Genomic DNA, 14894 nt, shown 5'->3' with positions numbered 1-14894 from the left:
TCGTTCCCATATGCATCTAGGAAAGGCCTACTCATCCTTTAAGAACTGGCTCAATTGTTGCTTCCATTAAGAGTCTTTCCTTAATCTCTTAAGCAGAATGCCAACAGATTTACTGACCACTGATTATGAGCCCAGCAACGTGTTGGTGCTAACAACAGTGTTTGCCCTTAAACATGCTTACAGTCCAGGTAAACAGGATCTACAGCAGAGCGTGATGAGTACTTAGGTACTATGCAAACACGTACACTGGTGGGGGCAGGGGTGTCTCACTTTGTTCTGAAAAATCAGAGAAAACATCTTGAAAGAAGTGACACCTAAACTGAAAGAGTCAGTCACAGAAGGGATGACAGAAGTGAGGAAAAGGAACAAGCATCACAAGATAAGGCTGGAGGTAGAAAGCTAAGATCGTGGCTAACTGCTGGACACACCCTCCTAAACTGCAGCGATCTTCAGACTTTCCTGATAGGCTAGAAACGTCTCCTGCAGGGACCGCGATGACTTTATCCTTAAACTCTCAACTCTTGGCACAACTCAGTGCACAGTGGGCACGCAACAAGTATGTATCAACCTTGAAGGGAAGAAACAGCATTCTCCACTTTTAAGCTTTGCTCACGGAATCTAGTCACAAAGGGAAATTAAGATGCAAAGTGCTACAGATGGAGGCTGGAAGAAATGTAGAGACTGTGGACTACCCCATCAATCCAAACAACCTGAGATTGCTGTGAAATCTCACTTTTTTTGGGGGAAATGGCATGTTCATGATGGTTTTTTAGAATCTACTGCTTTGCCAGTATTATAGTAACAACTTGCCAAGGAGACAAATTTGTCAGGTGAATATTTGCATAAAACCTCATATAATCACTACTGTTAGGCTCAAGCTCCTTAGCAGAAAGCCTCTGCGCTTCATGTGAATTAGCCTGAGGAACAGGCTGAGAGAGAGAGAAGGTTCAAGTTAAGGCAGGGCCACTGGTATCACCAGATACTCATCTACGCACCCCAAATAACACCGGTTTCTTTCTGTAGCTGGCTCATTGGCTGCAAAAACAAAACGAAAACAAACATACCTACCTCCTATTCTACATCAAATACTGGAACTCTTGTTCCTTGCCTACCTCCACTTACAGAAGGCAGCACAGCTGACCAATGGAAGAAAGCAGAGGCTTTGGAGTCATATAACTATGTAAAATTTCAGCTTTCCCATTTACTGATTAGGTGAACAAGTTACTGAACTTAGATGAGCCTCAGTGTCCACATCTGTAAAATGGAGATAATTATTCATAGAGTTGATGTGAGGATTAAATAAGAGAATCTCTAAAGAGTTTAATGATTGAAGATGCTTCATGTATTTGGCACCCTCTCATCCCACTTAAGAGTCTTTATAAGGGGCGGCCGGTTAACTCAGTTGGTTAGTGTGGTGCTCTTAGCAACAGGGTTGCCGGTTCGATCCCCACATGGGCCACTGTGAGCTGCGCCCTCCACAACTAGATTGAAACAACTACTTGATTTGGAGCTGATGGGTCCTGGAAAAACACACTTAAGTAAACAAAAAAGTAAAAAAAAAAAAAAAGATTCTTTATATAAATGAATATCCCCCCGCGAATGTTTAAGTTTAACCACCACAGTTTTTTAGGAAAAGTGGGAGGTTCTGATATGCTTTTATGTCACAGTGGCTCTATATAAGGCAGGCATGAAGTTGTGTGCATGTTTACAAGCCTGTAATACGTTGGACTGTGCTGATGGGAGAAAGAAACTGAAATTATGCCAGCAGGACTGCTTTCAGCTCTGCGAAATGAAAGAACTTAGGCTAGGAAATTGGCACTACAGAGAGTCTACCTTTTTGCTTTCAATTAAGGTTTTTGTTTTGAAGACCTTACAATCTTAAGGATGCCCTAGGGGTCAGGAGATGCTTCCAGAATTGAGGAGAGAGTTACAAGAAATTATATTAACCAGGAAAGTTTCAGTTAAGAAAGATGAAAGGGCTTTTCTATGGTTGGGTTAAGGGTTTGGGGAGTTCCTTCGAGTTAATGGGAAAGATAGGCCTAGATAAAAGTGAGAATTAGCTGAATGGAGATGAGAGGATATGGACAAAAAAATAATCGAGCGAGAAGATTCATAGGTTGTGGGGATGAGGGAAAAAGGGAGGTAAGAGGAAGATAAAAATGACATTGATGGAACTTTAAACCCCTAGTTTGTAACATCAGGCAGTTGAATGAAATCATTGCCAAGATCCCTTCAGGTTCTGAAATTCTAAGGCAGAGTCAAACCAACAATTTCACCAGTTCAAGGTTCTGTTTTAAATAATGGCTCCAAGAAATATTTTATTATGGCGAAGAGCAGTGGTCATAGTGTACTTTATGTGACTAATCTGACTCAATGCTTGCCATATAATGCAAAACAGATGTTTAAAGAACTGGATTATTACTGGGAAACCACAAGCCTCATTTCTTCATTCCACAAATATTTCCTGAGCACCTCTAAAGTATAAGGTATTGTTTCCATGCTGGGGGAACAGCACTTAATACAATGAGGGAAAAATCCAAGCCTTCATTCTAGTATGACAGATGATGACAGGAAAAATTATTCAGGAAAGGGAAATCCGGTGGGCTGAGAGAGAGAGAGTGTGCTAAATTATAAATTGTGGGAGTGGCAGGAAAATGACATAGAAAGATCTGAAGTAAACAAAAAACTCCTCAATTAACTTTTTCTGTCATCTTCCTAATACTATAGTTTCTTCAGTTCCAACAGAAACAAAATAAAAGGCAACATTTCCAAACGTACTAAAAATAAATTTTAATTACTCTATAGTATATTTTAATGACATGGTTATCAAAATGTGCTGCTCCGTGGTCTGATATCTAAAGGTGCACTGTCCAATACTGTGGTCACCAGCCACATATGATTATTCCCATGTATATTAATATTTAACATACTTCTATCAAATATAATGTGAAATTCAGTTTCTCAGTTGAACTAGCCACATTTCAGGTGATCGATAGCCACACGTGGATACCACACTGGGCAGTGCAGATATAGAATATTTCCATCACTGTAAAAAGTTATTTTGGACATGCTAGTCTAAAGGATTTTTAAAGCACACAGAAGTCTTTCAGTATTTCAAAGCACTAACTCCACGTTTCATCAGCATGTGGGATCTACTTTCCATGGCACCAACTACGAAACACCAACTACTAAAGGCTGTATATACTCTGAAGGAACGTTGACAGTTAAGGGGGAAAAAAGTTTCCTTTTATTCAGTACAAACTACTAAGATATTTATATTCTTTCTTTAGCAACTGAATTACTACTTTTTTTAATAACACTCAGTTACAATCTTTGACTATTAATAACAATTCAAAGTCTAAGGAAAAATAATGGTTTTATTTCCATTTAAAGATTTACTGAGAATTATATCTATTTGTTATCAATTGAACAAACTCCATCTTACTGGCCATTCATTTAGTATTCTTTCTACTCCAAACTGTACTTTTTTCATAAGCTGAAGGTAGATTTTATACAGTTACAGTGAAAGTAATTGAGGAATCGTAATCTTAAAAAAAACATACTTTATAAAACCACAAGACATTCATAAAAACTAACTTCCAACTGGCCTCTATTAAGGAACCAGAAGGTATCAATGATGTGTAGAAACTAACCAGTCAGAATCAAGTAATGCTCCCCAGTAAAGCGGCATTCATCGCTGGTGACTCAGAGGTGGCTCTGAGCCACTGACACTGCTCTCCTTCCTCCTCTCTTTCATAACTCTAACTCATCTGGCCCTTAATTTCATGTTAAGTGAGTGAGAAAGAAATCTAAATATTACCAACACTCAGCCACATATCCAGTGGGAAGACAACAAATCTCTGATAATAGCTGTAGCATTTATAAACATTATTCAGAAATTTCTAACAAGGAAATCTCCTTGGACATTCTTTCCAGTGTAGGTGCAGGAAAATATAACCTTCATCTTCTACTAAATAAAAATTCTCAGTGACGAACAGCTGGTTATACTAGGAATCAACAGTAATTCCTACAAAAGAACCAAGGATGACTACATAAATGGTGTTTCGATCAAACGCTCTAGCCAGTAATTCAAATGCACTTTATTCTTGTTTTTCACGCGTGAAATATCTTTTTGTACCATTCCCCTCTCTCAAAACCCTGACTCTTTCACACCACAGAACCTAGGAGATGAAGCACAGGAAAAAAGTTACGTATATAATTTCTAAATTCAAAAAGAATTATATTTTGGATTATATATACCCTTGCTTCTAAATCTTGTTTTAAAATGTAACAGTGAAACACATTAATAATTTGAGAAAATAATCTAGTGAGGTCAGAGAAAAACATGGACTTCGGCCTTTACTCACCTGTCTATGCTAAAGCAACCAGCCCAAACTTAGTTTAATCTTTTTTGAACAATTCATCTTTATTAGTGCTACTGAGACTGTAAAACTACTCACCGAATAAAACCATTCAAGACGCAAATTTGATGGTTTTTTCAGCCTAAAAATAATTTCTTTTATTGAAAAATCCCTAAATTAAACAGGATCCAATCAGTTATTAAACACTGTACCCATACTCACCTCGTTCCCAGGTTTCGGAATAAAACCTATCCTAAAAACCAAGGAAGAGCTGACTGCCAGTTAGTCGTGTTGATTTCAAGTGAATGAAAAGAACAAAGATAAAAAGCTGAAATGATTCTTCTGGGATTTATCCCCTTGGGGAAAAAGTGTTCTATATATTTAAACAATTTTCTAAATCTTCCTGGTCTGACAGACTGTTTATGGAATACAAGTCTCAAATTTGACATCCTCCTATGTGTGCCTGGAGTGGTAATAATTTCTTTCTTCCCTGCCTCCAGTTTCCACCTATTCTAAACAGCGGTGCCACAGTGATTTTTACAACAACACCAATTTAACAGTGTTCTTCACAGCTTACAAAAAAATCCTTCAAGACCTGACCCAATATCTATCTTTCGATCTAGCCTCTTCTCTCCCCACTTTCCCATACCTGCTCATCTTTAGTTTTAGGACTAGTCTTAGTCCTACTGAACAACCTAGAGTTCCTAAACTGTAACGTATTCTCCCAGGTCTACCTACCTAAGCATTTGGCATTCTAGCTCCCTGGAATGTTCTCTCCCTCTCCACATTCCCTAATTTAGCTAACTCCTGCTCCTACAAATTTCAGTTTATGCGTCTCACTTCCTCTAGGAAGCCTTTGAACATCTACTTTTCTACACTTTAAGACTGAGTTAGGCACCCACTTCTGTGCTCCAAAGTCACCTTGAATATACCGCACCTAGAGGGGTACATATTACTCTTATAATCATCTATTTACTTATCTGTCTCTCCTACATTCTTAGAAAGCTGAAATTGTCTTTATATCCTCAGCAAGTTACATACTGCTCAGCACATAGTAGGCATTCAATATTTGGAAAAAAAGATAGAGGGAGGCAAAGGAAGAATAGGGTCTATTACTAGTTTAGCCTATAGGTGTCCTTTCAGGTCATGGAGTATTTATGTTGGGAAAAGTGCCAGGCCTGTAGGTAATGTACATATAATAAATCACCAAACAATTTCAAGACAAAAAGAAAAAAAAAAGGCAGACAAAAACTGAGATTATCGTGCAAGCCATGGGTTACATGTTATAAATTCGCTTCCGTAGATGCTTAATAGCAAAGCAACACAATCTTCTAATTATAATTGCTTTTAGATTTATAAAACGCTTATTTAAAAAACTAGCTCTGTTTTTCTTCTAGTTTCTAAAAGAAACACAAAGATTAAAGTAGCACCACCAGTTTTTAATCACTCAAAGCTGATTTCTGGTCTCTGCTTCTTCTCCCCTTCATTCCTGTTTCCTGGTTTCTGATCATTTCACTAAATGGTAAAAGTTTCCATCAGAAAAATCAGAACAGAAAGAAATAAAATACTAAATTCAAAATGATCTACTGTTACATATGAACATCTCTAACAACAGATATGACGAAAAGAAAGCTAAAACTTAGAAAAATAAACTAAGTTCAATTTCCCACGCATTCCTTCTCCCCATTCTCTATGAATAATGACTAACATTAATTGAGCATGTATTATAATGCCAGGAATTATTCTAAGTGTTTTACATGTATTAACTTATCTAATTCTTATGACAAACATATGAGAAGGATACCATTTATTATCCCACTAAATAGATGAGGAAACTGAGTCACACAAGAGTAAACTCGTCCAAGGAGTTCAGAGCTAACAGATGGCAAAGTAAGGGTTCATCTCTAAGTCATCTGGATGCAAATCTCTCCTCCTAACTACTACACTATCCATGTAGACCTAAATATAGACTTAGATTCACACAATATTTCCTAGATGTTTAAAAAAGGACGTTTATTTTTAACCTTATAAAAACTCTAGGAGGTATTACTTTAAGAAAAGTGAAATTCAGACACAAAGCAGTTATGTAAATTGCTCAAAATGACAATGTTAAAATAAAAAAACAAACATTTGTTTTCTTAGCTCATCCCTGGTATTTCCAATATGACCACCAATAAGAATAACGCTTATCTCAAAAGCAGTTTTTAAAGGAATTTCTTAGAAATTGAAAGGTCTAAAATTAAGAAAAGTTGACTACTGGGGACAGAGACATTTCTACCCCTCCTCCAATTAAATCTACAATAAAAATACTCTAGATCCAGTGTTTCATGAGGACCCCAATTAACTGAAGCACAGGTTTACAACACCTTTAACCTACATTATACAACAGCAGGCATTATTAATAGCATCGGATAAATATGTTTCATCACCAAGTATTATCTATCTATACTCTCTAAGGTAGTTAGGAAACCCCTGGTTTTTCCTATTTCCCCATGTTCACCAAATGCTCCTGTTAGATACAAGACAAAAACAATAAAACAAAAAACTCTCCTCAAAAAAATCACCACTACACTGTTCAAAGAACACAGATACAAAAGAGAAAAGAAAAACGCTACATAAGCAAGTTTTGTTTTAATAATTTCCTAAGTACAAGTCATGCTGAATAACATGGCATGAAATTACAATAACACAACTATTTTTATCTGTGTAAAAACACTTATTCATTCTGCCTAGCATTAATAGTTCTTAGTTTACTCTTTGAGTGAAACTGTATCTTATTTATTTTCCTTCATGGTAACTAGGGTGATGTGCCAACAAAAATTTATTGAGTGATTTAATGAATCAATCATCCATCCACCTTTTCACCTTTTGGTTGGTGTTACTGAGTATGACAATAAACAAGCAAAACTAAATGTACTTCATTGTAACCAATGTTAAGCCATTGCCCTGGAGACATTATAAGGTTACAACCAGGACTAAACAAGAACACACCTTTAGTATTAAGCCAAGCTTCTCATCCTATCAAAAATGTTTTTTCTTTGGTAACACTTTTTTTCATTTACTATTTAAGACATAATTCTTGAGAGTTCTTGCTATTCAAGCTCTTTGATTATTGAGTTTTAAACTGACGAGGGAAAATACTGACCTCTGGGGAGAAAAATGGACAAAACAAAGCAGCCAGACCCATCTGTTTTATAACATTTAAATTCTTTTGGAAGATCAAAGAAGATAAACAAGATATAAAATCATCAAAGGAAATTTAAATATGAAAATTTAATATATAAAATATATAAAATGTTTCAATGGCAAGGTCAAATGTTGTATTTCATCTTTTTATGCAATGAAAAAAAGGACAGTTGTAGCTACAGAGTGCTACAGATGTCACTCTCACTGCCAGCAGATGAAAACACTGGTTTGATGAGGAAAAAACAAATCTTCAATGAGGAATTGGAGGCCACCAGCACCATTCCACTAGCCCATTATACTACAATCACGGTTTTTTTTAATAGAAGCCTCCATTATGGGGTGGGTGGGTGTGTGCACCTGTGCATGTGTTTTGGACTCCACTGATGTTTCAAATTAGAATCTTGTAAAAACTATCCAGCCACTGAAAGTCAGGTCAAAGCTCTATCACGAAAGGTCTCTGAGCAAGCATGAGAAGCCAACCACTGAGGTTGTTTTGAAACTAATGGCTTCCTGCCTAATGGGAAATGTTCATACTAGTTTCATTACCAACTTTTAAATCCCAGTGACCATACTTAAACTGAATATGAAGTGCCCAGACATGAAAAAGCTAAAGGAGTTAATTACCACCAAATTAGTATTCTAAGAAACATTAAAGGGGCTTCTTTAAGAAGAAAGATTTAAAATATGAATAATAAAATGGCAATAACTACATATCTATCAATAATTACTTTAAATCTAAGTGGATTAAATGCTTCCATCAAAAGACATAGCATGGCTGAATGGATAAAAAAACAAAACCTATGCATATGCTGCCTACAAGAGACTCACTTTAGATTGAAAGACACCAACTAAAGTAAAGGGAGGGAAAAAGGTATTTCATGCATGTGGAAACAAAAAGACATCGAGAAACCTTAAATGCATATTACTACATGAAAGTAGCCAATCTGAAAAGGCTATCCATGCTTTATCATTCCAACTATATGAAATTCTAGAAAAAGCATAAAAGGAATGAATTCATGATACATGCAATAACATATATGAATCTGAATAGCATTATGCTAGGTAAAAAAAAGATGCAAAAGACTACATATTATACAGTTATGTTTATATAACAACATTATGGAAAAGGGGACAGAACTCAGATAAGCTGTAGCCAGGGGCTGGGGGTAGAGGGAGGAAATTGATTATAAAAGAGGCAGGGAACATTTTGGGATAAAAAAATATTCTTTATTTTCAGTGTGGTGGTGATCACACAACCTTCTATGTTTGTCAAAAAACAAAACTATATACTTAAAAAGGGTATATTTTCTTGTATATAAATTATACGTCAAATAACTTATTAAAAAAAAGAATCCTAGAGAGCACCTTGCAACTGCTTAACACAGACTGAAAACACCATAAAAACAGGGATCATGTCTTATTCGTGTTTCTACCCTAGAACCTAGGATATCACAGCTACTATGTTTACTATGTGCTTGTAAGCACATTGCAAGCATTAATTCATTACATTCTTACGGCAACCTTGTGAAAAAGGCAAAATTCATATCCCTATTTTACAGGTAAACTGAAGATCAGAGAGTAATTGTCTTTCCCAAAAAAACACAGCCAAGAAGTGGCAGAATTGGGATCTGAACCCATATTTAACTCAAGAGACTTAACTGTTACGACATGCTGCCTTCCTGATTTTGCTCAGTGTTTACTAAACAAATGAATGTATGAGGAATAAATCCATTGTGTTAGTGTGGTAGGATAGGCTGAATCTAGCTCATAGGGAGAATAAAGTATGAGTTGTGTTTGAAAAGGCCACATTCTCATACAGAGCTGTGGAGTGATTATTTTAGGTATAATAGGTAAGCTGCTCACGTGGATCATTTAATTCCCTTGAATGATGGCTTTTTATTCTCTTTTACCTCCTTTAAGAAATTAATTTTATATATTTCATTTTTAACACTGAGAAATATAAAGAAACAAAAATGCCCCTATTTCAACCCCCAAATCCAAATAAAATCCCTATTTACAGTTTGAAAAATAAATGTAATACATATACATAGCAAGATAATACAAACCATACAGGAAGATACAAAATGTTAAGTGAAAGTCCCACCCCTGCTATCCCTGTCTTTTAATTTTAATTTTTATAGTCATTGCCTATGCAGCGTCTATGACACATTGATAAGGGCTCAGATGGAAACCAGTCTACATATTTAGTCAACCTATCACACTTGCTTTGATTTTCTAAGGCGTAACTAGTAGTCAGAAGTGATGACAATGTTGAGAGGATATGGAAGATAGTCCTGAATGTCAGCGTTACTACGGGTCGGGCTTGCATCACCAGTGCTATGGCTCATCTTTTCCTATTGACAAAAACACACAATTATATGACATCTGTGCTATTGAGGCTCAGAAACTGGTGTTCTCCACACTCCGTTTCACTTAAGATTGGTAGTTCTACCTTATGGGAAAATTTGAAACCACTGTAAGAAATACATACAAATCTGTATTGCGTGCTTATTATTGGGCAGTGGGTTATAACAGTAAAAAGATCTTGCCTTCCATAAGTTTATAGTCTTATTAGGAAATAAGATGACAGAAGATATTTAACATATATTTATAATAAGTATGTTAAATATCTACTGAAAACCAGAGGAAAAAAAAGACAACTAACATCATTTTTGGCATCATTTAATTCCAGAGGAATTTATCTCCTACACCCTAAGGATCTCAAAACTAATTAAGTACATATTTTGTCCTTCATTCTTAAAGAGGGAGGGAGGGAAGGACTGTGTTATTAGCACATTTTGAGTTTCAAGTGGTAACAACATAACATCACAAAATTTTCCCCCCATGAACTTTGAAGTGCATTAGCGTTGGGCATGTCTCCTTAACCTGCCCTTGAACAGCTAGGAAAAACCCCTTTATAACATAATAATGATTTATAAATTCAGATACAGAGTAGGAAGAAAATATTTGACTTTAAGATATAGTTTGTTTTCTATCTCAAAAAAATTCTTCTCATATTTCCTATATGATATAAATTCTAACCTAAAGGAGATATTACCTTGTTCTGTTCCCAGAATACCATGCATATGCATAGTCTTTACAACTAGTTTCAAATTCAAGATTCACACTAATAATCAATTTCATTAAATAATTATTTCATCAAACACATCTCAAAAATTTTTTTTCAACCAGTTGTGTTCATTTCTGTGGAAGGGAGAGTATATAGAAACTTAATGAAATTGTCAGAGGAGTTAAATCATTTTGGAAAGGCAATTTAGTATACAAACAGATCCCCTCTTATATCAAAAAACCTTTAGAGGTTTCATATGCCACGGTTTCAGTCCCATTTTCTCTGTCATACTATGGGGAGAGTGGCTGTTAACCCATCAATGGTTGATAAGGAGGAAGAAATGAAAGCAGGAGGAATGAACCATTTTTAAAAGCAGTGAGGTGAGGTTGGGGTGGTAGGAGAAATGGGTAAAGGGAGTCAAAAGGTACAGATTTCCAGTTATTAAATAAATAAGTCATGGGGATGTACAGTATGGTGACTGTAGTTAATAATACTGTATTGCATTTCTGAAAGTTGCTATGCCAGTAGATCTTAAAAGTTCTCATCACAAGATAAAAAAATTGTGTAACTATGTATGGTGACAGATGTTAACTAGACTTATTGTGATTATTTTGCAACGTATACAAATATTGAATTATCGTGTTGTACACCTGAAACTAATATGTTTGTCATGTATACTTTAATAAATTTTTTTTTTTAAGATAAAAGTAGTGGGGTAGGAAGCATCATAGTAGCATAAACTGTATAAACCTCTTCTCTGGGCCCTTTCTTCCCCTAGCACTTACAATACAGTGTAGTCATTACTTTTTCTTTTTTAACTGGTAGCGGATACCAATGTGGATTAATACTTTCACTGTATTCTTTGAAGCTGGGGACAAAAGGGAAGGGAATAAAATAAAGAGAATCAGGGTAAAAGTTGTTTGATCCTTTTATCATCTTCCTCACTCCATGACCTTGAATGTCTGTTCCACACCAACCCTGGCAGAATTCTGGAGGTCTGTTTTCTGGAAGGAATAACACAAATGGTCTCTGGACAGAGGGACACAAAAGGGAGTTGATAGTGGGAACATAGCACTAAAACCTGAGGGGAATTTAGCGAACACATGCACAATTGAAGTTAAATGCAGCAACCCCCACTAGTCCTCTTCACCCCTTACCACCTAAACAAAGATAGGAAGACTGCCCTTTGGCCCCTGATAACTGATATGGTGAAGTTCCTCAATGATAGAGACAAGAAGTTTATAGTAAGGCCCAAAGGCAACCAGCCTATGCATTTAAAGCTTCCTACTCTTAATTGCGAGAAGACAGCTCATTATTACTAGGCATCAAAGGAAAACTCTAAAACAGAGAAAAGCAACTTTGGGGAAAAGGAACAAAGCAGGGCAAAGAAAATTTGTTAAAATAGAAGAATATTATGGAAGAAACATTCAGAGAATACAAAAAACCTCTTAGGAATTAAAAAATACTAGGAAAACAAAAAATTCAACAGCAGATAAATCTTCCAGGAAGCAGAGCTAAAGGAAAAAGATGAAAATCAGAGAACTATTCCAGGAGGTCCAACGTCAAGAAGCTCTGGGCAATCAAGAAAGAGAAAGACATGAGATTTAGGAGAGAAGCAGCGTCGCCAGGTGACTAGGAATATCCCACAATGACATCTGTGTACCACACATAGAGGGGCATCTCTCCAGATTGGAGCAGTGTAACTCAAGAGATATACTGAAGGCTGTCATTACCAAGATCTCTGCTGCTATGTATTTATCTTCTTTTCAAAGATAAGAACATAGTGCCCAGGTGAGCATGGTGAGCTTGTCTTGACTACATGCTAGTGAATTTCTTCTTAAAATACTCAGCTGCCTAATGAGCTCAGAACTCTCATTTCACCTGACAGACATGTTCTTCACCCTACTCCTGACAGCTATAGGGAGGTCCCAGTCAATTTAGGAGAAACCACAGACCTGCTCACTCCCCCTGACCAGATTTCTGCCAAATGTCCAAGGCCTGGTCCACACTGGAGCCCTGCCCAATACAATTTCCAGGGCTAAGTCTTGACTTTGCCCATGACTTCCATAGAAGAAACTCTGTGAACCTCAGGAAACTGAAGCAAGTATGGTCCATCGATCCCTGGGGATCCCTGAGAGCCTTTAGGAGTCCACGAGGTGCAACTATATACTTACTCATATTAAAGAATTATTTGCCTTTTTCACTGTGTTCACACTTGTGCTGATGGTCCAAAAGCAATGGTGAGCAAAACTACTAGTACTTTAACACAAAGGAAGGCAGCACCACCAAACTGCAATAGGACTCATATTTTTCACTATATAATGTGTTTCCCCGAAAATGAGACTGGGTCTCATATTAAGGTTTGCTCCAAAAGACACATTAGGGCTTATGTTCAGGGGATGTCATCCTGAAAAATCATGCTAGGGCTTATTTTCCGGTTAGGGCTTATTTTCCGATTAGGTCTTATTTTCGGGGAAACACGGTAATTGCAGTTATAAATAAAACCAGCTTTAATCCAAGAATGTCCTTAATAAAAATATAAAAATTATTAGTTTTAATAACTCTCAACCCTTTGGTACATGTCTTTTTATTATCTGCGTGACGAAATGGTAAGTATGCACAAAGCATGTACTTAATACAATGGTTACCTTCAGGAAAGGTACTTGTGTGACTGAGTTGCAAGTGGAACTAACCCATTTTTTTCATGAAATACCATTTTTGCTTGAAAGGCTGAATGACAAACTATGTTATTTATACTTAGATATTTGACAAATATTTTCTCAAAATTGAATGAAGTGAGCCTGTTACTAAAAACAAAACAATAAAAACCAATAGTTCTCATTATCAGTGATATAAGTCAAGTTTTCAAGAGAAAATTAAAAATTTCAAAAACATGTCCACCAGAGTGAGCTTGACAGTTTCCCAATAATTAAAGAGCTTTCTAATGAGACCAGAGGTGGTATTAACAAACGTTAAAATGAAAAAAGTTAACAAATTTTACAATATAATAAAATGTATAAACATCTGTCCGTGTAAAAAAGGTCCTAGAGGCCTTAGGTTGATCGCACTGGAACTTGATGGACAAAAATTCCCCCGTTTTAACTTTGAGAATACCAAACATAATTCTTTTTCAATACATCTACATAACTGTTAGCTAACCTAACTGTAGAAAAATTCTTGCCCCATTTATAGGGACTCCATCTTCTCAGAAACAAACTCATTTTACATTCAGAATTCTTTTCTTTGTCCAATGATATTGAGTGGATCATAACTCAATAAACCAAATTCTTATCATATGTATGGTTTATAAGCAACTAAAAAAAATCAGTATAACATTTAAAGAAAAAATGGAGGTGACAACGAGGCTGGTTGTTAAATACATAACTGATTAATTTCCATTTTTTTCTAAAATCCACATTATGAATATAAATGTTAATTAATTTCAAAATTCCAAGATTTAAAGTATAAGAGGAAAAAAACTCACTACCACAGAACACAAACTTCTTCTCATGTTAGTGATCAAAAGCACGTTTCAATGTATGTTTCAATTGACAACTGGCCAACTATAACTTCCATAACAACTCTCACTTTGGTATTCTGTAGTAAATTTAAGTTATATTTAATTTAATTTGAATCTAATTAGCATAATAATAAATTTAATTAATTAGATTAAATTTAATTTAAGTTATACTTTGGTGAGGTAGGAGGTCAGAGAGAAAAAAATAAGTTTCTAGTAAAAAACCTTTGGAGTTGTCATACATTACTCTCATTTGTCATATGGACATGTTCTTTAGGATTTGTCACCAGGCAACTACAATCAACTCGATTTACAAAACTGTTCATAAATAATTCCCTCAAGAATTAACTTGGTAATAAAACTACAAATTTATGAATAAAGTCCTAATTGCCCTCTAGTGTTCACTCTAAGGATTTCACTAATGAACTTGATATAAAGTACCTTTCAGGGGGGAAAAAAAAAGCCAAGGTCCTAAAGAGACCATTTAGGGTCATTAAAATCAGAGAAATTCAGATCTTGCAATGTTTTCAAGAGCAGTCTTCTCAAAGCCAAGACAAAAGCTATTAATCTGAACAATCTGATTAATCCTACATGTACCCAAAGTTCCTAACCTCAGTCATCTGTGGTAATTGGGCATCAGTAGAATATAAACTTGGTAATATTTTTACTATACTTCTTCAAGTTACAATGGCATAAAATGAGATTCAGACTTTTCTCATTTGGTAAAAACATCACCAAATACTTGAATGAAAATCTTCCT

General features: G+C 35.7%; 1 protein-coding gene across 5 annotated transcripts in view; it reads right to left on the bottom strand.

Moving 5' to 3' along the window:
• PHACTR4 (phosphatase and actin regulator 4) overlaps window positions 1-14894 on the bottom strand; it is a 73033-nt gene that overhangs the window by 39475 nt on the left and 18664 nt on the right. For 2 of the 5 annotated variants that reach the window (XM_033114563.1, XM_033114564.1), the window contains exon 3: window positions 4584-4614. The exons of the other annotated variants lie outside the window; for them this stretch is intronic. The gene's annotated coding sequence lies outside the window, so the exon portion shown is untranslated. The remainder of the gene's footprint in view (window positions 1-4583; window positions 4615-14894) is intronic. 5 annotated transcript variants of the gene reach the window in all.

This window comes from Rhinolophus ferrumequinum, chromosome 9, assembly GCF_004115265.2.
Source record: "Rhinolophus ferrumequinum isolate MPI-CBG mRhiFer1 chromosome 9, mRhiFer1_v1.p, whole genome shotgun sequence".
Taxonomy (NCBI): Eukaryota; Metazoa; Chordata; class Mammalia; order Chiroptera; family Rhinolophidae; genus Rhinolophus; species Rhinolophus ferrumequinum.
This window is presented reverse-complemented; position numbering and strand designations above follow the sequence as displayed.